The sequence below is a fragment of the Chiloscyllium plagiosum genome, unplaced genomic scaffold, assembly GCF_037043375.1.
Source record: "Chiloscyllium plagiosum isolate Xiang-an unplaced genomic scaffold, Cpla_swu_hap1 HiC_scaffold_19, whole genome shotgun sequence".
Classification (NCBI taxonomy): Eukaryota; Metazoa; Chordata; class Chondrichthyes; order Orectolobiformes; family Hemiscylliidae; genus Chiloscyllium; species Chiloscyllium plagiosum.
The window spans coordinates 14,506,663-14,529,861 of NW_028270157.1; the positions used below are offsets into that span (position 1 = coordinate 14,506,663).

Genomic DNA, 23,199 nt, shown 5'->3' on the forward strand with positions numbered 1-23,199 from the left:
TCTGAAATGGCCTAGAAAGCCCCTCAATTCAAGGGCAATTAAGGATGGAGAGCCAATGTTGTTCTTGCCAGTCACACCTACATTCCCAGCAAGAATAAAGAAAAAGGAACCAATGGCTTCTAGCCCATCACTTGAAACTTCAGCACAAATTCTAGGCTGGTTTGTCAGTGCAGTAATGTGGGAGTGCTACACTGGTGGGGGTGTGCTGTCTGTCAGTGCAGTACTAAGGGAGTGCTACACTGGTGGGGAGTGCTGTCTGTCAGTGCAGTACTGAGGGAGTGCTACACTGGTGGGGGGTGCTGTCTGTCAGTGCAGTACTGAGGGTGTGCTACACTGGTGGGGGGTGCTGTCTGTCAGTGCAGTACTGAGGGAGTGCTACACTGGTGGGGGGTGCTGTCTGTCAGTGCAGTACTGAGGGAGTGCTACACTGGTGGGGGGTGCTGTCTGTCAGTGCAGTACTGAGGGAGTGCTACACTGGTGGGGAGTGCTGTCTGTCAGTGCAGTACTGAGGGAGTGCTACACTGGTGGGGGGTGCTGTCTGTCAGTGCAGTACTGAGGGAGTGCTACACAGGTGGGGGGTGCTGTCTGTCAGTGCAGTACTGAGGGAGTGCTGCATTGGTAGGAGGTGCTGTCTGTCAGTGCAGTACTGAGGGTGTGCTGCACTGGTAGGGGTGCTGTCTGTCAGTGCAGTACTGAGGGAGTGCTACACTGGTGGGGAGTGCTGTCTGTCAGTGCAGTACTGAGGGAGTGCTACACTGGTGGGGAGTGCTGTCTGTCAGTGCAGTACTGAGGGAGTGCTACACTGGTGGGGGGTGCTGTCTGTCAGTGCAGTACTGAGGGAGTGCTACACAGGTGGGGGGTGCTGTCTGTCAGTGCAGTACTGAGGGAGTGCTGCATTGGTAGGAGGTGCTGTCTGTCAGTGCAGAACTGAGGGTGTGCTGCACTGGTAGGGGTGCTGTCTGTCAGTGCAGTACTGAGGGAGTGCTGCATTGGTAGGAGGTGCTGTCTGTCAGTGCAGTACTGAGGGAGTGCTACACTGGTGGGGAGTGCTGTCTGTCAGTGCAGTACTGAGGGAGTGCTGCATTGGTAGGAGGTGCTGTCTGTCAGTGCAGTACTGAGGGTGTGCTGCACTGGTGGGGAGTGCTGTCTGTCAGTGCAGTACTGAAGGTGTGCTGCACTGGTAGGAGGTGCTGTCTGTCAGTGCAGTACTGAGGGAGTGCTACACTGGTGGGGAGTGCTGTCTGTCAGTGCAGTACTGAGGGAGTGCTGCATTGGTAGGAGGTGCTGTCTGTCAGTGCAGTACTGAGGGTGTGCTACACTGGTGGAGGGTGCTGTCTGTCAGTGCAGTACTGAGGGAGTGCTACACTGGTGGGGGGTGCTGTCTGTCAGTGCAGTACTGAGGGTGTGCTGCATTGGTAGGAGGTGCTGTCTGTCAGTGCAGTACTGAGGGTGTGCTGCATTGGTAGGAGGTGCTGTCTGTCAGTGTAAAACTGAAGGTGTGCTGCACTGGTAGGAGGTGCTGTCTGTCAGTGCAGTACTGAGGGAGTGCTACACTGGTGGGGGGTGCTGTCTGTCAGTGCAGTACTGAGGAAGTGCTGGATTGGTAGGGTGTGCTGTCTGTCAGTGCAGTACTGAGGGAGTGCTGGATTGGTAGGGTGTGCTGTCTGTCAGTGCAGTACTGAGGGAGTGCTACACTGGTGGGGGGTGCTGTCTGTCAGTGCAGTACTGAGGGAGTGCTACACTGGTGGGGGGTGCTGTCTGTCAGTGCAGTACTGAGGGAGTGCTATACAGGTGGGGGGTGCTGTCTGTCAGTGCAGTACTGAGGGAGTGCTGGATTGGTAGGGTGTGCTGTCTGTCAGTGCAGTACTGAGGGAGTGCTGGATTGGTAGGGTGTGCTGTCTGTCAGTGCAGTACTGAGGGAGTGCTGGATTGGTAGGGCGTGCTGTCTGTCAGTGCAGTACTGAGGGAGTGCTGGATTGGTAGGGTGTGCTGTCTGTCAGTGCAGTACTGAGGGAGTGCTACACTGGTGGGGGGTGCTGTCTGTCAGTGCAGTACTGAGGGAGTGCTACACAGGTCGGGGGTGCTGTCTGTCAGTGCAGTACTGAGGGAGTGCTACACTGGTAGGGTGTGCTGTCTGTCAGTGCAGTATTGAGGGTGTGCTGCACAGGTAGGGGTGCTGTCTGTGGGATGAGACGTTAAACCATGGCTTTCTGTACCTGCTGGGGATGGTGGAAGTTTGAAGACTAGCAGGGGTGCTCTCTAGGTGCAATGGCTCATAATTATCCTTCCATTCACATTACAAAAACAGCAATTAGGCTTTTATCTTATTGATGCTTGTGGGGTCTTGCTATGCAGAGAATTGGCTGCCACGTTGCCTGCATCCCAACAGCATCCACACATTAAAAGTACATCACTGACTGTACAGTGTTTTAGGGGCATTTAAAAGTGTTATGTAGAAATGCCAGTCTTCTTCCGTTGATACAATTACTGTAAAATATCAGCATATCTTTACAGTACTGCAAGAGGGAGCATTACCAGCTTTCATAGGGTAGGCAGTGGCCTCAGGTGCTGCTAGATTCTAATGTGAGATGCTGTCAGCAAATAAACACAGATTTTCTAGGTGATCCTTAGTCTGGCACATGTTGAGAGCCATCTTGTGTCTCCCTCAGACTTATCTTCTCAGATTATCTTCTCTTTGAGATATTTTTAATCAACATGTTCCGGCACGATACATCTCAGGAACAGTTGGGACTTGAATCCAGGCCTTCAGGCGCAGAGATAAGGACACTAATACAGTGCCTCATCTTTTCAGCACACTGAATCATGAAGCTTTCAGAGTGCTGCTCCTTCGTCAGGTGAAGGAGGGGACAGCGCTCTGAAAGCTTGTGATTTCAAATAAACCTGTTGGACTATAACCTGGTGTCATGTGACTTCTGGCTTTGTTAGGAAGGGTGTTCCAGGATTTTGACCCAGCCACACCAACAGGACACTATATACTGTCCCTGAATCAGGATGGTATGTAACACGGAGTGGAAATTGCAGGTGCTGGTGTTCCCCATGCATCAGCTGCCCTTAGTCTTTCCCGATATTAGGAAACGATTTATTAAGGACTGTCACATTCACTCTGGGTCTGTATGGAGAGCTTGACAATCACCCGTTTCTTTCCAAATCCAGCAATATTCCAGAATGCTTCCAACTGCTGGTGTGGTAATGTCGACTTTCTGTGGGATACAGAGGGGGAGCGACAATGCCAACCTGCATTTATGTAGCACCTTTAGCACAGTAAGATATCCCAGGATATTTGGCAGGGACATTAACAAAGTGAAGACGGAAGACATTCAGGCTGGTGGTACCTTGGTCAAATTGGTAGCAACTAAGAGTTTTCAAAAAAAGGAGAGAGACGTAGAGACATGGAGGGACCTAAAAAGGACATTCCAGAACTTCGGGCCATCGCAGTTGAAAGCATGGCCACCAATGGTGAAGCGATTAGAATCAGGATTGCACTGGAGCCCAGAAGTGGACGAGATTTCAGAGCAGTATTCAAGCTGGAGAGGCAAGGAGAGATTGGGACGGGGGCTGCGCACATAGTAACTGAGGGTACGTTATCATTACAACTGTTGACCTACGTCAGAAATCTAATCAAAGGCAAGAGTTAATCAGGTTGCCCTCGAGGCTGCTATCTACACAACCTTATTGATTTTTCCTTACATTGTAAAAAGGTTAACCTTTGCCCTATGCCTGTTAAGAAGGGAAGTTAACATCAAATTAAAATACCAGTGGGCTGCTGAACCAGGACTGACCTTATAGTAATGGCTAGTTACTTCAGCAAGCCTAATTAAAAGACAAGCCAATGTATACTGATGTTTAATCAGTTGATAACAAGCAAGGAAAATGTTAATTCAGCAAAAGATAAACATCTAAATAAGGAGGCATCATTGGTCATGGAAACAGGAAATTGGTACAAAATGATTCTAAATCAAAGACAAGCTTACCATGAAGCATTCCACTTTCTGGAACAGTAATTATGTATAACTAGAGTGAAACTACCAATGAGATAATAAAACAAAGTATTACCAGCTTACAGAAAAACATATCAATTAAAAATAATTAACAAAATCCTTAAAATTCACCTTAGAGGGACACATTAATTAACTTCATATCATTTGTAATTCAGAATGGTGGAGATTGTCACATGAAATAAAAAAAGCATTAAAAATTGGAAGGTGGTTCGGATTTAGCCTGATTCACCCTTCACACACCAGCACCGTCAGCAGGTTGTAATATCTACAAGACTGGAGCAACCCTTTAAGCCTCCTTCAACAGCACCTTCCAAACCCATGACTGCAACCTAGAAAGACCGTGGCAGCAGGCACATGGGAGCACCACTACTTATAAATTCCCCTCAGAGTCACACATCATCCTGGCTTGGAATGATAGGCAGTTCCTGGATTGGGAACGGGTTCCGTTCTGGAGTGTGTTCCCAAGTCAATGTGTAGGTAAATTGGAACATGATGCAGGACAATGTGATGCAGCTGTTTGGAAGTATAGGAAATGTTCATATGTCAGGTTTTTAAAGTTACACCCCTGTAAGGGATCCTGTTCTTAAGTAAGTTGAATGTTGTTAAATCGTGGACCCCCTGTAGAATACTAAGACCATAAGGCATAGGAGCAGAAATTAGGTCATTCAGCCCATCGAGTCTGCTCCACCATTCAATCATGGCTGATAGGTTTCTCATCCCCATTCTCCCACTTTCTCCCTGTAATCCTTGATCCCCTTGATACTCAGGAACCTGTCTATCTCCATCTTAAAATATACTCAATGACCTGGCCTCCAAGACTTCTGTGGCAGTGAATTCCATAGATTCACCACTCTCTAGCTGAAGAAGTTCCTCCTTATCTCTGTTCTATAAAATCTTCCCTTTACTATAAGGTGGTGCTCTTGGATCCTTGTCTCTGCTAGCAATGGAAGCATGTTCCCAATGTAGAATCATAGAGATGTACAACGCAAAAACAAGGCTTCGTCTGGAGGCTCACTGAAGATGTTACCTAGTATGGTGACAAAATGTCTGAAAATGAACCTTCCAGCTCAGCGAGGAAACCTACATCCAGAACCTCAACCTGAGCTACAAACCTTTCCAAAACTTGCCAGACCCTTCCTATTCATATACCCATCCAGATGCCTTTTAAATGCTATAATTGGACCAGCCTCCACCATTTCTTCTGCAGCTCATTCCATACACGTACCATCTTCTACATGAAAAATATTGCCCCTTAAGTCCCTTTTATATTTTTCCCCTCTCACCCTAAACTTATGTCCTATAGTTCTGGACTCACCCACCCTAGGGAAAAGACCTGAAGATGTTACCTAGTAGGGTAACAAAACATCTGGAAATGAACCTTCCAGCTCACCTGAGTTACAAATCTTCTCAAAACTTGAAAAAACCTTGTCTATTTATCCTATCCATGCCCCTTATGATTTTATAAACCTCTATAAGGTCACCCCTCAGCCTCGGATGCTCCAGGGAAAACAGCCCCAGCTGGGTGGCACAGTGGCTCAGTGGTTAGCACTGCTGCCTCACAGCGCCAGGGACCTGGGTTCAATTCCACATCTCCTTCTGTCTATGTGGACTTCCTCTGGATGCTCTGGTTTCCTCCCACAATCCAAAGATGTGCAGATTAGGTGAAGTGGCCATGCTAAATTGCCTATAGTGTTCAGGAATGTGTAGGTTAGGTGCATTTGTCAGGGGTAAATACAGAGGAATGGGTCTGGGTGGCTTACTCTTCGGACAATCAATGTGTTGGGTCAAAGGGCCTGTTTGCACACTGTAGGGATTTTATTCAGCCTCGCCCTATAGCTCAAACCCTCCAACCCTGGCAACATCCTGGTAAATCTTTTCTGAAACCTTTCAAGTTTCACAACATCCTTCCGAAAGGAGGGTGACCAGAATTGCACACAATGTTCCAATATACTCTGTCCAGGCCATGCAGTATTCTGTATGTTTCAATTAAATCCCCCTCATCCGTCTAAACTCCATCGAGTATAGACCCTTCACTGTTGCTGGACCAAAGTCCTGGAGCTCTCTTCTTCACAGTACGGTGTGTGAACAGCACAAAGGGGACTGCAGTGATTCACCACCACCCTCCTGAGGGCAACTAGGGATGCAGCAAAAAAATCCAGCAAAATGCATACCCCAGGAATAAATAACAAAAGTGAAGAAATGGAGCTTGGAATTTTATAAGTGGTGATGTATTGCTGCATGTATCATATGATTAATAAATGCTCAGAATCTTATTGATTTGAGGAGTGTCTCACAATGGTGAAAAATGTGGAGTATTGATTTTTAACTTCAAGGGCTATGGGGGAATGGCAGGGAATTGGAGTTGAGGATGATCAGATCAGCCACAATCTCATTGAGTGTCAGAGCAGACTTGATGGGCAGAATGGCCTATTTCTGTTCTTGTCACTTCTGGTCTGATGATCTAAGCCATTGCTGTATTATTTGTAATGAGATGGGAACTAATTGTTTTATGAATATAAATCCCAGGGTGCCACATTCACTGGCACACGGCAGTCATGTACTTAGTAACGATGAATGTCTCTCAGTCTGTCAGCCACATGGAGAGCTCAGCAAGCCTTCTGCACTTTTTTATTATTGAGTATTTTTAATGTCGGGGATGCTATGTCTTCTAGCTCCCATAACACTTCACAGTGGCTGTATCAAACAAAACATGGCAGCAGTTCACATAGGAAAACGGTAGGCCGTAAGTTTGGTCAAAGACAGGATTTAAGGATTAAAGATGCCAATGAGAGGCACTGCAAGGCAGAGAGCTGTTGGGAAACTTTTGTCTGAATATTCATTTTTGAGAATGTTGTACCATTGATCGGCCAGCATTTATTACCCGTCCCCAGTTGCCCTTGAAGAGACTTTGTCAGGCCATTTCAGGGGGCAATTGAGAGTCAACCACATTGCTGTGGGTCTGCAATCACATGTAGGCCAGATCTGGTGAGGATGGCAGATTTCCTTCCCTAGGAGAAAGTGAGGACTGCAGATGCTGGAAATCAGAGTCAAGAGTGTGGTGCTGGAAAAGCACAGCAGGTCAGGTCAGGAATTCCTGATGAATGCTGAAATGTCGATTCTCCTGCTCCTCGGATGCTGTCTGACCTGCTGTGCTTTTCCAGCACCACACTCTTGACTCTGATTTCCATCCCTGAAGGACATTAATGAACCAAATATCAAAGTGTTTCAAATAAGCTGCCATATTCCAAATCAGCCAGCACAGTTGGCATTATGAGGGGAACTAAACTGAGCAAAAGGGTCAGGAAGAGCTGCAATGATAGTATTGCTGAGCAGAGAATCACTGTATCTCTGCTGCTATCAAATCTTCACACACAGTGACTCACTAATCCTCTCAAACCTTTCTGTGCCAATGTTGCCACAAAAATCTCTGTCTGAACATGACACTTTGTTAAGAGAACCCGACAGAAGTGTGAATAAAAACATATGTTAATAAATCATAATCTTGTAACTGTGTTTTCAAAGAGTCCCATATGTCTAGATTGGCTTCTGGACCAACTGATGTTAATGCCGTTCTTGCTTGGAAGGACATGGAGTAGTTTATAAAGAAGGCTGAGGACATTAGACAGTTTGGAAAGTTCATTTGCTAAGCAGGGCTTCTTGTGCAGTGGTACTGTCACCACCTCTGACTCAGAAGGCCTGGGTTCAAATTCTAAACAAAACAAATCAAAAAACTGCAGACATTGGAAATTAGCAGAAATTTCTGGGAAAATTCAGCAGGTCTGGCAGCATCTGTGGAGAGAAAGCAGAGTTAACGTCTAGGATCCAGTGACCCTCCTTCAGAATGCTGCTCTTTAAAGCAATTTTATTATAATTAGGTTTTGAAATGGGGGGAAGGAAAGTGAAAAAAATTCAGACCCCTTTCTGTTGTTAATCACACAGTCAGAGAGATGTACAGCACAGAAACAGACCCTTTGATCCAACTTGTTCATGCTGATCAGATATCCTAACCTTATCTTTTCCCATTTGCCCGTACTAGACCCAAACCCTTCCTATTCATATATTCATCCAAAGGCCTTTTAAATGTTGCAATTGTACCAGCCTCCACCACTTCCTCTGGCAGCTCAGTCCATACGCACTCCACCCTCTGTCTGAAAAAATTGCCCCTTAAGTCTCTTTTACCCTCTCACCCTAAACCTATGCCCTCTAGTTCTGGACTCCCTTAATCCAGAGAAAAGACCTTGTCTATTCAGCCTATCCATGCCCCTCATGATTTTATAAACCTTTATAAGGTCACCCCTCTGATGCTCCTGGGAAAACAGCCCCAGCCTGTTCAGCCTCTCCCTATAGCTAAAATCCTCCAACCCTGGTAACATCCTTGTAAATCTTTTCTGAACCCTTTCAAGTTTCACAACATCTTCCCAATAGGAAGGAGACCTGAATTGCACATAGTATTCCAACAGTGGCCTACCCAATGTCCTGTATTGCCACAACATGACCTCCCAACTCCTGTACTCAATACTCTGACCAATAAAGGAAAGCATACCAAATGCCTTCTTCACTATCCTATCTACCTGTGACTCTATTTTCAAAGAGCTATGAACCTGCACTCTAAGATCTCTTTGTTCAGCAACACTCCCCAGGACCTTACCATTAAGTGTATAAGTCCTGCTAAGATTTGCTTTCCCAAAATGCAGCACCTCGCATTTATCTGAATTAAACTCCATCTTCCACTTCTCAGCCCATTGGCTCATCTGATCAAGATCTTGTTGTAATCTGAGGTAACCTTCTTCGCTGTCCACTACACCTCCAATTTTGGTGTCATCTGCAAACTTACTAACTGTACCTCTTATGCTCGCATCCAAATCATTTATGTAAATGACAAAAAGTAATGGACCCTGTGGCACTCCGCTGGTCACAGGCCTCCAGTCTGGAAAACAACCCTCCACCACCACCCTCTGTCTTCTACCTTTGAGCCAGTTCTGTATCCAAATGGCTAGTTCTCCCTGTATTCCATGAGATCTAACCTTGCTAACCAGTCTCCCATGGGGAACCTTGTCAAACGCCTTACTGAAGTCCACCGCTATGCCCTCATCAATCTTCTTTGTTACTGCTTCAAAAAACTCAATCAAGTTTGTGAGACATGATTTCCCACTCACAAAACCATGTTGATTATCCCTAATCAGTCCTTGCCTTTCCAAATACATTGTACATCCTGTCCCTCAGGATTCCCTCCAACAACTTGCCCACCACCGACATCAGGCTTACCGGTCGATAGTTCCCTGGCTTGTCTTTATCGCCCTTCTTAAACAGTGGCACCACGTTAGCCAACCTCCATTCTTCCGGCACCTCACCTGTGACTATCGATGATACAAATATCTCAGCAAGAGGCCCAGCAATCACTTCCCTAGCTTCCCATAGAGTTATCGGGTACACCTGATCAGGTCCTGGGGATTTATCCACTTTTATACGTTTCAAGACATCCAGCACTTCCTCCTCTGTAATATGAACATTTTTCACGATGTCACCATCTATTTCCCCACATTCTATATCTTCCATGTCCTTTTCCTCAGTAAATACTGATGCAAAAACTCATTTATTATCACCCCCATCTCCTGCAGTTCCATACAAAGGCCGCCTTGCTGATCTTTGAGGGGCCCTATTCTCTCCCTAGTTACCCTTTTGTCCTTAATGTATTTGTAAAAACTCTTTGGATTCTCCTTAACTCTATTTGCCAAAGCTATCTCATGTCCACTTTTTGCCCTCCTGATTTCTCTCTTAAGTATACTCCTACTGGCTTTATACTCTTCTAAGGATTCACTCGATCTATCCTGTCTAAAACTAACATATGCTTCCTTCTTTTTCTTAACTAAACCCTCATTTTCTTTAGGCATCCAGCATTCCCTACACCTACCAGCCTTTCCTTTCACCCTGACAGGAATATACTTTCTCTGGACTCTCGTTATCTCATTTCTGAGGGCTTCCCATTTTCCAGCCGTCCCTTTACCTGCGAACATCTGTCTCCAATCAGCTTTTGAAAGTTCTTGCCTAATACCATCAAAATTGGCCTTTCTCCAATTTAGAACTTCAACTTTTACATCTGATCATAGAGTCATAGAGATGTACAGCATGGAAACAGACCCTTCGGTCCAACCTGTCCATGCTGACCATATATCCCAACCTAATCAAGTCCACCTGCCAGCACCCAGCCCATATCTCTGCAAACCCTTCCTATTCATATACCCATCCAGATTCCTTTTAAATGTTGCAATTGTACCAGCCTCCACCACTTCCTCTGGCATGTACCATACATATACCACCCTCAGTGTGAAAAAGTTGCCCCTTAGGTCTCTTTTATATCTTTTCCCTCTCACCCTAAACCCATGCCCTCTAGTTCTGAATTCCCCCACCCCTGGGAAAAGGTTTTATATACCTCTATAAGGTCACCCCTCAGCCTCCGACTCTCCAGGGAAAACAGCCCCATCTTATTCAACTTCTCCCTATAGCTCAAATCCTGGACTATCCTTTACCATCATTATTTTAAAACTAATAGAATTATAGTCACTGGCCCCAAAGTGCTCCCCCACTGACACCTTAGGCACCTGCCCTGCCTTATTTCTCAAGAGTAGGTCAAGTTTTGCACCTTCTCTAGTAGGTACATCCACATACTGAATCAGAAAATTTTTTTGTACACACTTAACAAATTCCTCTCCATCTGAATCCTTACCACTATGGCATGTAACACTGCAGAGTGAGATGTTTGAGACAACAAAGATAACAACCAGATTGCAATAGTCAAAACTACTTTGGGATGGCAATTGTTTTATTTTCTCTCATAGAACGCGTGGCAGCAGGAGAATAAGAAGCAGAAAAATATGTTATTCTCTTCAGAGATGGGGGAGATTTAATAGGGGTGCTTAAAATCATAAAGGGGTGATGTTAGAATAACTAAGGAGAAAACTAGCCCAGATTTTCCAGTTACTGCTTACCTGAAGACAATGATTCAAACCAGAATTCAGAGTTTGGCCAATCCCAGAGGAATCCTGGGAGACATGCACTCGTGCTGAATTACCATGCCACGCCAAGACATGTCATGTTTTTGCTCGATATTGCAGGAGTTAAAGGCCCCAAAGTGGCTGAGGAGAGGTAAGTGTGTGAGGTGGTGTGCCAGGTGGTAGGTTAGTGGGTAATGCGTCAAACGGGTAGACAACCAGCTGGTGCCTATGTGAGTAGAGCCAGAAAAGGGTATGTTGCCAGGTGGATTGGGTGATGGATGGGTGAGTGGGCAGGGTGGCAGGTGGGTGAGATGCATAGGGAGTCACATGTGTGAGGGGTAGGGTCCAGAGCACACGGTCGATGAGGAGCTGGGGTTCCAGGTGGGTAGGAGCCAGGTGAGTAGGTGACTGCTTAAAATGGGTTGGAAGTGGGGGTTAAACAATCAGTGTTGGTTCCAGCGAGGTGGGGGGAAATAGGTGGGAGGGTATCAGGTTTGAGGATTTGGTCAGTAATCATGCTGGAGTGGGGAAGGGGAGAGTGGTGATAGTGGGTTGGGAGATGGGTGCCAGGTCTAACAATGTCAGACATTGAGAGGATGCCTCAGGTCGGGAAGGTTGGACATTAGCTCCAGTTGATATGGAGGGGGTGGTTCTGCTGAGAGAGATGTAGTTTTCAGGACTCAAAGGTGAGTTGAAGATAGATTAATAGTTACCCAGAAGTTAGAACAGGTTTTCAATCCTCTCACTTTTCCCAGGTAACTATTAAGCTAATGTATGTTATAAACCTTGGAAATAAATCTCTAGCCTCGAGGAGCTTTGTCAAAGGCTCAAAATGAAGGGGAATGGCCCATTTGAATGTTCAATTTCCTGAGTAGTTCACTCAGAGTTAGGAATACCTCACAATCCCAATGTGCAACTCAAGTCCATGTTGCTCCAACAATTCTCCGAAAATTGGAATGTCCGGGCTATGGTTTACTCTGACAGGATGTCAGAGATTTAGTTTTGTGCCATTAGATGTGGCCCATGAAGGACTACTCTCTCTGCTGGGAGAGGCAAGTGGCCACCTGCTTGAAGGCACCACTCTGCACCAATCCTGGGGCAGCTCACAAAGGCACCACGGTTGGCATGAGAATTTAACCCACACCATTCTGCATCACAGTCCAGCTGACTGAGCGAACCTCACACACACAGGTCCTAGATGACAGATAAAATCATCAAATCCAAGCGGAGATTTATTTCTCGTGCAATGAGCTGTTATGACTATGAACGCACTGCTGGATTGGATGGTGGAGACAGATTCCAGTTGTAACTGTCAATATGGACTTAGATGTCTATTGGGAATTATAAACCTGCAGGTCGAATGGGAGACTGTGCCTATTTCGACGTCTCTTTCAAAGAGGCAGCAACATTGTAATGGGCTAAATCTGTGATTTTCCTAATCAATCTGTTTAGAGATGTTACTACAGACCTGTGGAGTAAGTGGGATACATGCCCAGGTCTTCTGGCTCAGAGATAAGGATACTGCCACAAGGGCACTTGTCCTCTATGGGTTTTTTTTGTTTTGTTAAAATAACCTATTTTTTCTAATCAACCTGTTCAGAAATGATATTTCACACCTCTGGAGCAGGGGGTGGGACTTGGGTTTGGAACTCTACCGATGTACAACAACAGGGTTCCAAATGCACTCACACACCTCTGGAGCAGGTGGGACTTGAACCCAGGTCTCCTCCCTCAGAGGTAGGGACACTACCAATGCGGACAAGAGCCTTTCTCCTCTATGTTGTATGATGCTAGAAGCAGAAACCACACGTGACATTTTCTTCATAAAAATGTGACTGTGTAATTGTTCTGATTGAAAGGACAGGAAACATGATTGCTGTCCCAAGGACTTTGAATGTGAATCAACTGACCAGACTGCTATTTGCATATCCTGAACTCTGATCTGTGACCTGACCTCCCCCATCAACCCAGCATTACTGAGGCAGACTCAAGAACTCTATATTGTGTTCATCTTTTGAGAGAGATAGCCTGGAACAAAGTGAGAGAGATTACATTATTCTGCAACTAGTCCCTAAGCAAGCAAGCCTAATGCCTGAAATACCTTCAAAAGAAAACATCAAATCCTTTTGAATTCTGTGATGTTGCAAGATCTGAAGACATTCCTAATGAAGAGGTTATGTTTGAAATGTCGATTCTCCTGCTCCTCGGACCTGCCTGACCGGCTGTGCTTTTCCAACACCACACTTTTTGACTCTGATCTCCAGCATCTGCAGTCCTCACTTTCGCCTAGTCTTCACTTTCCTGATGAAGGGCTTTTGCCCAAAACGTCGACTCTCCCGTTCCTCGGATGCTGCCTGACCTGCTATGCTTTACTAGCAGCACAATCTCAACTCTGATCTCCAGCATCTGTAGTCCTCTCTTTTGCCTAGTCCTCACTTTCTCCTAACATCTGAAAGTGAGTATTTAGGCAAAATTACCTGTCACTTAAGGAAATCTCATTGTGAACAATTCTGATTGCAATATTCCATCTCTATAGACTCCATTTTATAGAGTCATACAACATAGAAGCAGATCCTTCAGTTCAACTCATCCATGCCAACCAGATATCCTAAATTAATCTCGTATGCTTGCTGTTAGTGATGAAGTTGACATAGCATGGTCAAGATTAAAGACAGGGACTACAGGGGGAGAAAGATGCAATCTTTTCCATGTTTTGCATGCAGTCGGGCTTTTATTCATGAAATCATCTGGGATAACTACAGGTGGTTGTCTTGCAGCAGTCTCTCCAGTTTCCTTGACAGGGAATTACTAGCTGCATCTAAAAGCGTATTTGATCATCCAACACATAAAGTCACTCTAACACACTTTAAAGCTGGTGTCAATACTTCCGCGGAGTGCAAACTGTGAATCTCGAAGGGAGAGAGGGAAAGCGACAGGAACTAATTCCTGAGGCAGTGCATTCAATTTCGAGAAAGTAAATTGGGAGATAAAGGAGAATGAGGAAGATGTGTAAAATCAGCAATGGCAGGTGAAGCAAGGCTTTCTGGGGAAAACATCATTAAACCAGGCAGACAGCCGCAAGAAATTGCACTGCAAGGCATTAAAAGACAAGTGCTCACCAGTTTGTGATAAAAAAAACCTCAGCAATCCATTCCACTGACTCAGGGCAGATTTAACTTGCTGTTCCACCTTCATTAAACCCATGCTTTGCATTTTACTGTCATCGCATCACAATTAAAATGTTTATGCAACCTAAAAAATCATATTTGGTTCCGTGAGGTTTCAAACTCTCTTCTACAAGTGGCACTTGTAAATTTTACATCTGGGATTTCCTTTAATTTTCTTGTAGCAACATGGGTGTTGCTGGCTGGATCGGTATTTATTGTCCGTCAGTAACTGCCCTTGAGAAGGTGCTGGTGAGCAGCTTTCTCGAACCTCTGCAGTCTCTGTACTGTAGTTGGGCCTGTAATGTTGTTCGGGAATTCACCAAAGATCCTCAGATAACACCTTCCATCTGGATTGGACATGGGAACACCACCACTTGCAAGTTCCCCTCCAAAATACACACCATCCTGACTTGGAGAAAGTGAGGACTGTAGATGCTGGAGATGCAGATTCCTGATGAAGGGCTTATGCTCAAAACGTTGGCTCTCCTGCTCCTCAGATGCTGCCTACCTTCTGTGCTTTTCCAGCACCACACTCTTTACCACCATCCTGACTTGGAAATATATCACCATTCCTTCAGTGTATCCTGGTCAAAATCCTGGAATTCCCTCCATTACAGCATTGTGGGTCAACCTATAGCAGATGAACTGCAGCAGTTCAAGAAGGCAGCTCACTCCCACCATCTCACTAGAAAGGGTAATGGAGAAGGTGTATGGTATGCTTGCCTTTATTGGTCAGTGCATTGAGTTTAGGAGTTGGGAGGTCATGTTACGGCTGAACAGGACATTGGTTAGGTCACTTTTGGAATACTGTGTTCAATCCTGGTCTCCATGCTACAGGGAGGAAGTTGTTAAACTTGAAAGGGTTCCGGAAATATTTACAATGATGTTGCCAGGGTTGGAGGGTTTGAGCTATAGGGAGAGGCTGAATAGGCTGGGGTTGTTTTCCCTGGAGCGCGGAGACTGAGGGGTGATGTTTATAAAATCATGAGGGGCATGGATAGGGTAAATAGACAAGGTCTTTTCCCCTGCGTAAGGGAGTCCAAAACTAGAGGGCACAGGTTTAGGGTGAGAGGGGAATGATTTAAAAGAGACCTAAGGGGCAACCTTTTCACACAGAGAGTGTTGTGTGGATGGAATGAGCTGTCAGAGGAAGTGGTGGAGGCTGGTTCAATTACAACATTTATAAAGGTATCTGAATGGGTATATGAATAGGAAGAGTTTAGAGGGATATGGGCCAAGTGTTGGCAAATGGGACTAGATTAATTTAGAATATCTGGTCGGCATGGATGAGTTGAACTGAAGGGCCTGTTTCCATGCTGTATATATCTATAACTACGTGACTCTATAAATAGGGACAGGCAATAAATGCTGGCCCAGCCCGCGAAGCCCTTGTCCCCTGAGTTAATATAACAAAGAGTACAGCACCAAATTTCAAAGACAACAACAATTTATATGCATTTGAAAAGAGTGCTGATTGGTTCTTTCTCACGCTGTATAAATTGTTACACCTGTTAGAGTCATAGAGTCATAGAGATAAACAGACCCTTTGGTACAACCCATCCATGCCGACCAGATATCCCAACCCAATCTAGTCACACCTGCCAGCACCCGGCCCATATCCCTCCAAACCCTTCCTATTAATATACCCATCCAAATGCCTCTTAAATGTTGCAATTGTACCAGCCTCCACCACATCCTCTGGCAGCTCATTCCATACACGTACCACCCTCTGCATGAAAAAGTTGCTCCTCAGGTCTCCTTTATATCTATCTTTCCCCTCTCACCCTAAACCTATGCCCTCTAGTTCTGGACTCCCCGACCCCAGGGAAAAGATTTTGTCTATTTATCCCATCCATGCCCCTCATACTTTTGTAAACCTCTATAAGGTCACCCCTCAGCCTCTGACGTTCCAGGGAAAACAGCCTCAGCCTGTTCAGCCTCTCCCTATAGCTCAGATCCTCCAACCCTGGCAACATCCTTGTAAATCTTTTCTGAACCCTTTCAAATTTCACAACATCTTTGCAATAGGAAGGAGACCAGAATTGCATGCAATATTCCAACAGTGGCCTAACCAATGTCCTGTACAGCCGCAAGATGACCTCCCAACCCCTGTATTCAATACTCTGACCAATAAAGGAAAGCATACCAAACGCCTTCTTCACTATCCTATCTACCTGCGACTCCACTTTCAAGGAGCTATGAACCTGCACTCCAAAATCTCTTAGTTCAGCAACACTCCCTAGGACCTTACCATTAAGTGTATAAGTCCTGCTAAGATTTGCTTTCCCAAAATGCAGCACCTTGCATTTATCTGAATTAAACTCCAACTGCCACTTCTTAGCCCATTGGCCCATCTGATCAAGATCCTGTTGTAATCTGAGGTAATCCTCTTCGCTGTCCACTACACCTCCAATTTTGGTGTCATCTGCAAACTTACTAACTGTACCTCTTATGCTCGCATCCAAATCATTTATGTAAATGACAAAAAGTAGAGGACACAGCACTGATCCTTGTGGCACTCCACTGGTCACAGGCCTCCAGTCTGAAAAACAACCCTCCACCACCACCCTCTGTCTTCTACCTTTGAGCCAGTTCTGTATCCAAATGGCTAGTTCTCCCTGTATTGCAAGAAACGTTTGATAATAGGTCTCCTCTTTTCAAAATATTCAATTCTGTAAAAGAACTTTTGACACAGTATCACTTCTATACCCACAGGAAGCTCGGCAACCAATCTGTGCACACACAACTCCCACAAACAACAATATGGTCATGACTGGACCATCTGTCCCAGTCATATTGGCCAAGACGCCAGGGAGAATTCCCTTGGCCTTCTTCGAAATAATGCCATGGAACCTTACACATCCACCTGAGAGGGCAGAGAGCGTTGGTTTAATGTCTCCTCTGAAAGACAGGCACCTCTGCCAGTAGAGCACTCCGTCAGTGCTACAGAGGAGCATCGTCACAGATTCTGCACCCATGATTCTGGAGCACTGCTGATTAATTCATGGCGTAATCATACTCACTCTGTGGAATGTAATGAATTTAATTTGGCAGTCTTGCCGCACAAACTCCTTAATCACATCAGACTATTCCTAGACGATTCTATATGTTCTACGAGAACCTTGGGAATTTAAACAGGCTGTGTCCTGCCATACAGAAAAGCTAAATCCCTTGTCTACCATGTTTGAAGCTTGAGAGTCTTATTATTCTGTAATCAACCTTTGTCTCAGTGACTGAATGTGTACAGGGATTATCTGCAAAAATTACTTCAAGGACTAACAGAACAGTGCACTCAGAACAAAGTCTCTTGGCAGCGTTATAGTGGATTCTTTGCCAATCACACCAGCCCTTGAAAGTCATGCTTCAACCCAGGATGCGTTGTGCAACTTATGCAATTTGCGAGAATTCTAAAGAAAAATGGATCATAAAAGATTTATAGCTTGGCCTCACATGTACAGGCAAAGCTATGTGGTAACAAAGATATTTCTTCAAGTTAAAATGTATTTTTTAATCTCTTCCCTGGTTTGTGGGGCCAACATTTATTGCACATCCTTAACTGCCCTTGAACTGAGTGGCTTCCTCAGCCATTTCAGAGGGCAGTTAAGAGTCAACCACATCGCTGTGGGTCTGGAGTTCACATGCAGGCCAGACCGAGTAAGGATGGCGGATTTCCTTCTTTACGTTAGTGAACCAGATGGATTTCTACAACAATCGACCACAGTTGCTGTGATTACCATCACTGAGCCTGGTTTTCAATTCCAAATTCATTAATTTAATTTAAATTCTACCAGCTCCTGTGCTGGGTTTTGAACCCATGTCCCAAAAAAAAAGTGCATTAATCTGGGCCACTGAACCACTAACCCAGTGACTAACCGTTGCAACCACAATCATCTCTGGTTTGTGGCTAATGGGTGAGGCAATGGATGCTCATTATTTACAGATTTGACCAACACTCACTCATGAACAGAAACACCATATCATACTTCCATAAACAGTAGGTGGCCATTTGATGAGGGTCTTTCAAACAAAGATCTGCATTTATACAGTGCCTCTCTCAACTTTGTCAGAAGTCACATGATACCAGCCTTGTTCCAATAGGTTTATTTGAAATCATAAGCTTTCGGAGCATTGATCCTTCATCAAGTGACTTCTCCTGACAAAGAAGCAGTGCTCCGAAAGCTTGTGATTTCAAATAAACCTGTTGGACTATAACCTGGTGTCGTGTGACTTATGACCTTGTCCACTCCAGTCCAACACCAGCATGTGCAGCACATGACTTCAGAACACCTCAAAGTCCTTTTACATCTCATTGAGAACTCCTGAAATATAGTCACTATTTTCATAATAAAATTTGCAAGTGCCCAGGAACAGCAAATGTGGTAATGACCAGTTCATATATTTTGGTTGATGCTGATCAAGGGATAATCATTGGTTAGGGCACATACCATCTGCTCTTCTTCCAAATAGTGTCATGAATTAATTTACACTCACCTGAGGTGGCTGATTACTGGGCATTGTAAAGGGCATCACCTCCATCCATACAGAATTCCAGAGGCTCTACACTGGTCTGTCAGTCTGGTTTTCCAAATTCAAACTCTTTGCTGTGCCTCAAACTTCCCATCTTCTAAGGTGGATATCAGCATTCAGCCTCAGAATGCTATTTCCTGCTCGAGTTTAAGTCTGTTGGCAGAAATGTTCCTTTGTCCCCACATCCCTCCTCCTCTGTGTTTAAGAATCATGCAAAAATGAAAATGCACACAGAATATCATACCCGGGAAGAGACCACTTGGCTCACAGAGTTTCTGTTGGCACTTCTCTCCTTTGTGAGTCTCTAGACTAATTTCACTCCCCAGCTCACGTTCCATTCTTTTTAATATTCCCTTGTATTAAAATAAAAGCCTCATGGAAGCTAGCAGTGAATTTGCACATTATAGTGAGTTTAAAATATTTTTTCTAATTTGTTTGTCATTTTGCAAGAGGATTAAATACAGGCACTCAACATCGTGAGAGGATTGGAGGGAGTAGAAAGGGAGTAATTGATCCCATTGGTGGAAGGGTGAAGAATCAGGGGGAAAAGTGAAAGGTGACTGGTAAAAGAAGTAAAAGGAAACCTCACAGTGCAGATGGCATCAAATGAGGCAACATTACAGGGTGAAGGTGGGGGAATACCACAAGGTTAGCGTTGGCAATGGCCTACTTGTACTAGTTAGACTAACCCTGGACTACAACTCAGGTAAAGTTTTGTGAGCTGGTTCAAATGCTGCCGTGGTGGAATTTGAATTCAATAATAACCTGGAATTAAGAGTTTAATGATGACCATGAAACCATTGCTAGGAGAAAGTAATGACTGCAGATGCTGGAGATCAGAGTCAAGAGTGTGGTGCTGGAAAAGCACAGCAGCTCAGGCAGGATCCGAGGAGCAGGAGAGTCGACATTTCGGGCATAAGCCCTTCAGCAGGACTAATGCCCAAAATGTTGACTCTGCTGCTCCTCAGATGCTGCCTGACCTGCTGTGCTTTTCCAGCACCACATTTTTTGACCATGAAACCATTGCTGATTGCCAGGAATAAAAACTCATTCATACCCTTTAGGGAAGGAAATCTTCCATTCTTGCCTGGTCTGGCCTACATATTAATCCTCACTCACAGCAATGTGGTTGGCTCTTAACTGCCCTCTGGGTGATAGGGCACGACATATGCAGGTGCAGCAAGTGACACCCACATCTCATGAAGGAATAAGCAAAAGCTGATTTTGCCCGTTCAGAGGGCCAGTATAGAAACAATGAGCTGAATATCCTCATTTACGCTACAATAATTCTGTGATTCTGTCCCTTCAAGTTGTGTTTGTTCTTTGCCATCTACCAAACACCGAAAACCATCCAGCACTCGCTGTCACATAACCTAACCAGCTCTCCTTTCAAGGACACTAATGTAAAGTTAACTTATTAAAAAACTCTTTACAGAATGTAGAGCTGGGATAATCAGGGGTATTGCTGGCCACCACTCTGTCCTTTCCGTAACATCCGGGGGGAATTAGCCCAAGCTAATTCACATCAACAACTTATATTTATAGAGCACATTTCACACATTAGAAAGTGTTGCTTAAAAACAATCAGGCTTTCACAAGTTTTTCATAGAATCCATAGAATCCCTATAGTATGGAAACAGGCCCTTCAGCTCAACAAGTCCACACCGACCCTCTGAAGAGAAATCAACCCAGACCCATTCCCCTACCCTGTTACTCCACAAGGGGCGGCACTGTGGCTCAGTGGTTAGCACCGCTGTCTCACACGCCAGGGACCCGGATTCGATTCCCGCCTCGTCCATGTGGAGTTTGCACATTCTCCCCATGCCTGCGTAGGTTTCCTCCTACAGTCACAAAGATATGCAGGTTACGTGAATTGGTTATACTAAATTGCCCATAGTGTTCAGGGATGTGTAGGTTAGGGGCATTAATCAGGAGTAAATATAGGATAATAGGAAAGGGGAATGGGTCTGGGTGGATTACTCTTCAGAGGGTCAGTGTGGACTTGTTTGGCCAAAAGGCCTGGTTCCACACTGTAGGGATTCTATAAATTTACCCCTGACTAATGCACCTAACCTACACATCCCTGAACACTACGGGCAATTTAGCATGGCCAATACATCTTCCACTCATCAAGACCGATGCAAGAATGTCCAAGTTCAAAGGGAACAACCACTTATATTGCATGTGAAAAGGGCTCTGATTGGTTGGGCAAGTCAACTCTGATTAGTGAAGGCATTGCTATGGAGATTGCATTAGGGAACCACTGTTACCCCCAGCCTGGACAGGTGAGTGTTCACTGCTGAGGATAGTAAACTGATCAGTGCCGTGGGGTGGATATCTACCTTCACAGCTTGATTTATCCTGAAAAGATCTTCAGAGTCGGACTGATGAAGGTGAGGCCACTGTTTTGAGGCACTTTGCAGGCAATCTGACGCAGATTGCTACGTTGAGGCTGGCAAAGGTCAGGTACCCCACCCTCTACCTGCACCCTCAAATCTGAACCCCACTCCCCCCTCCCACCCCAACCGAATCCTCAGCCTTCAAGCAAGCCAAAACAACAATTAGGCATTACCACCTGAAAAGCAGCCTCGACAGCAGCCCAGTGACTGGCCTCTCCACAACATAGCACAGGCCACACGGTGGGCGGCACGGTGGCACAGTGGCACAGTGGTTAGCACTGCTGCCTCACAGCACCAGAGACCCGGGTTCAATTCCTGCCTCAGGTGAATCTCTGTGTGGAGTTTGCACATTCTCCCCGTGTCCGCGTGGGTTTCCTCCGGGTGCTCCGGTTTCCACCCACAATCCAAAAATGTGCAGGTCAGGTGGATTGGCCACGCTAAATTGTCCGTAGTGTTAGGTGAAGGGGTAAATGTAGGAGAATGGGTCTGGGTGGGTTATGCTTCAGCGGGTCGGTGTGGACTTGCTGGGCCGAAGGGCCTGTTTCCACATTGTAAGTAATCTAATTAATCACATTGCCGGGTACCACAGTGTGGTAAAACCACGCAACTCATCAATAAAAGAAAGGCTCACATTCACTCAGTGCTTCTTGTGACTACATGTGGATGTCCTAAAGCTCTTTGCAGCTAATTAGGTACTCTCCAGAAGTGCAATTCCTGTTTTAGGGTGGGTAATGTGGCATCCAATATCAGAACAGCAAACACCATAATAAACAGCAGGATGTTAATGACCAGAATTTGTGCATGATGTTGGTTGATAGGTTAGCCAGGACAACAAGGATGTCTCTCCTACTCTCTTCAAAATAGTGTCCTGGGGTCCTTTACAAATACAGAGCCTGAACATCTCAACTGAAAGGCAGCATCTCCAAAAGTGCAGTACTCCCTCTGTGCTGCAGTGCAGGTTCAGCACCCAAGTCCTGGAGGGGGATCTTGAACTGAAAATGTGTTGCTGGAAAAGCGCAGCAGGTCAGGCAGCATCCAAGGAGCAGGAGAATCGACGTTTCGGGCATAAGCCCTTCTTCAGGAATGAGGAAAAGCACACTTTCCTCATTCCTGAAGAAGGGCTTATGCCTGAAACGTCGATTCTCCTGCTCCTTGGATGCTGCCTGACCTGCTGCGCTTTTCCAGCAACACATTTCAGCTCTGATCTCCAGCATCTGCAGTCCTCACTTTCTCCTGGGGGATCTTGAACCCAAGACTTGAAATTCCAAGTGCTGGCAGCTGAACTGATGCAAACTAACTCAATACTAATTTTTACCAACAAGTGAAGCAAGTTCAAATTCACCCCCACTCACCCAGGGGAAACCTACCCGAGATTCAATGCACTGTTTTCTCACGCTGCCAAAGTAAACATTCAGTTGATCGTACAGAGGTTAATTCATTCGGAGAGAAGGGATATATTGCTGAAGCTTTTCATCTTGCATTCATCAGGACAAATGCAAGAATGCCAGATTTCAAATTATCACAGCAATTTATTCTACAGGAGAAAATGGTGTTGACTGGTTGACAAGTTACTTCTGATTGGCTGATGTGTTTCCATGGAGAGTGCAATGGGGAACTATAGCCTCCCCAAGTTCCTCAGGTAATTCAAAGAAGGCATAAGACTTAAACATGTTTGATTTATTTGCAGGGAAGTGTTAAATAATCCAACAGACATTTATTAAAGAAAACTATTACCGTATATACTCGAGTAAAAGTCAATCTCATGTATAAGTTGACCCCTATTTTTGGCCAGAAAATCTGGAACTTTCCATCTATCTCATGTAAAAGGCAACTCTAGTTCTTCACAGAAAACAGATCAATATCTTTTTCTTTACTTGTTTAGGGATCAATTGGGCGTCTGCTCATGATACAGTATTTTGAACTGTAGCGTGAGTTTCAACCCCTCAAATGCAATAGTTGACCCCCATAAATTTAACCTTAAAAAGTAGTCTAAAAAACTCGACTTTTACACAAGTATATATGGTATGTACAAACATCGCATTCTCCGGGCTCGTCAGTTTTCTGGGCTAATATTAAGCGATTTGGTTACAAGAGA

At 45.1% G+C, this 23,199-nt stretch overlaps 1 protein-coding gene across 2 annotated transcripts in view; it reads right to left on the bottom strand.

The window, feature by feature from the left end:
- Positions 1–23,199, bottom strand: part of chst11 (carbohydrate (chondroitin 4) sulfotransferase 11) — a 220,534-nt gene that overhangs the window by 138,995 nt on the left and 58,340 nt on the right. The window lies entirely within an intron of this gene.